Below are 2677 nucleotides of genomic sequence, written 5' to 3' on the forward strand. Positions count from 1 at the left end.
ACCACGCACAGACAACACACAACACACACCACGCACAGACAACACACAACACACACCACACACAGACAACACACAACACACACCACACACAGGCAACACACACCACACACAGGTGACACACACCACACACAGACAACACACAACACACACCACACACAGACAACACACACCACACTTAGGCAACACACACCACAAAACGAGACAGTGCTCATCTTGGAATCCTGGAACAATGATTCAGAGAGTCTTTTTTTTTTTTTAAATTGACTGTATATTTTAGAACTTTCCACTGTATCTGCTTTATTGTCCTCTGCTCCCAGTGGCTGATAAGAGGCATTATGATGGTTACATTTTCTGTCTGAATATGGAGTGAGGGAGAGAGGGGGATGGAGCGATGCGTAGAGTGCACTCACTGCTGTTTTAGAGTCATTCAAACAGAGGTTAAATTCTGCCCAAATGTCCATAGATACACACTCCTGCTCGTGCTAATGAAGACTCCCCCGTGTCTCAGAGAGTTTAGATGATGTCATGTCTCGTTATTTCTATAACTGCTCTTTCATGCCGTTCAGAAGTCTATACCAGTCTAAACATGACGTGTGTCAGAATTCTACACAAGCATCTATAGGCCGTGTGACAGGACGTTTTGACAGCCTGTGGGGGAAACAGGTATGTTGTGTGGTTTGACTGTGCTACTCAGCCTGTGGGGGGAGACAGGTATGTTGTGTGGTTTGACTGTGCTACTCAGCCTGTGGTGGGGAGACAGGTATGTTGTGTGGTTTGACTGTGCTACTCAGCCTGTGGGGGAAACAGGTATGTTGTGTGGTTTGACTGTGCTACTCAGCCTGTGGGGGGAGACAGGTATGTTGTGTGGTTTGACTGTGTTACTCAACCTGTGGGGGGAGACAGGTATGTTGTGTGGTTTGACTGTGCTACTCAGCCTGTGGGGGGAGACAGGTATGTTGTGTGGTTTGACTGTGCTACTCAGCCTGTGGTGGGGAGACAGGTATGTTGTGTGGTTTGACTGTGTTACTCAGCCTGTGGGGGAAACAGGTATGTTGTGTGGTTTGACTGTGCTACTCAACCTGTGGGGGGGAGACAGGTATGTTGTGTGGTTTGACTGTGCTACTCAGCCTGTGGGGGGAGACAGGTATGTTGTGTGGTTTGACTGTGCTACTCAGCCTGTGGTGGGGAGACAGGTATGTTGTGTGGTTTGACTGTGCTACTCAGCCTGTGGTGGGGAGACAGGTATGTTGTGTGGTTTGACTGTGCTACTCAGCCTGTGGGGGAAACAGGCATGTTGTGTGGTTTGACTGTGCTACTCAGCCTGTGGGGGGAGACAGGTATGTTGTGTGGTTTGACTGTGTTACTCAGCCTGTGGGGGAAACAGGTATGTTGTGTGGTTTGACTGTGCTACTCAGCCTGTGGTGGGGAGACAGGTATGTTGTGTGGTTTGACTGTGCTACTCAGCCTGTGGGGGGAGACAGGTATGTTGTGTGGTTTGACTGTGCTACTCAGCCTGTGGGGGGAGACAGGTATGTTGTGTGGTTTGACTGTGTTACTCAACCTGTGGGGGGAGACAGGTATGTTGTGTGGTTTGACTGTGCTACTCAGCCTGTGGGGGGAGACAGGTATGTTGTGTGGTTTGACTGTGCTACTCAGCCTGTGGTGGGGAGACAGGTATGTTGTGTGGTTTGACTGTGCTACTCAGCCTGTGGGGGAAACAGGTATGTTGTGTGGTTTGACTGTGCTACTCAGCCTGTGGGGGAGACAGGTATGTTGTGTGGTTTGACTGTGCTACTCAGCCTGTGGGGGGAGACAGGTATGTTGTGTGGTTCGACTGTGCTACTCAGCCTGTGGGGGAAACAGGCATGTTGTGTGGTTTGACTGTGCTACTCAGCCTGTGGGGGAAACAGACAAGTGATTGGCTGGGTTTGTTTGGGAGAAAGAGTATTACGCTTTCATGAGCCGAACTGATGTGAACGTCACGTGACTGGGACACTTAAGGAGACTGTGGGTAACTGGCTGTTCCATGTTGGGAGCGGAGGGTACCTTTTTTGCAGGAACGTTCTGTTACATTCTGTTACATCGCCAAAATGTGACGTCATTTTTAAGAGCAGGAGTTTGAATGTGTTGAAACAGCACTGGTTTTAGAGCATGCAGATACTTTATAAGTGTTAAATATGTGCTTCGCGTGTGTATGGTGAGATGTGGTGTGTGGGGCAGGGGCATTTGTTTTTTGTTTAGTGACACTCAGATTTTCTGTAGTGATACGATACACTATAAAATGTCAAAGTAGGTTCTGTCCCCATAAAACACATTTCTGTGACTCACACACTGGCAGTAAAGAGACTCTCTGTTTTCCTCCCTCTGACTCACACTCTTAATAAACACTCCTCCATTCATCCAAGACTAAGTTGTACTAAGACAAGGGAGTGTACCTGCGGGAGTCCACCGAGGAAGGACGACAAGGGGCACTACTGTGGTTTACTCACTAGCTGCCCTGTGGTTGGATTTTCTCTCAGTCCCCGTGCACGAGTCATTGTGGTGTTGTTCTTATTCATTCATCCATTTGTATATCTACCTGAGTTTGTGCTACTAACACTTATTGTTCTGCATCATCTTGTCCCTCTCCCTCACATACACTACTCATGTACCATCTACCCATTCCTGTCCGAGTCTC

Source organism: Chanos chanos, chromosome 6, assembly GCF_902362185.1.
Source record: "Chanos chanos chromosome 6, fChaCha1.1, whole genome shotgun sequence".
In the NCBI taxonomy this organism is placed as follows: domain Eukaryota; kingdom Metazoa; phylum Chordata; class Actinopteri; order Gonorynchiformes; family Chanidae; genus Chanos; species Chanos chanos.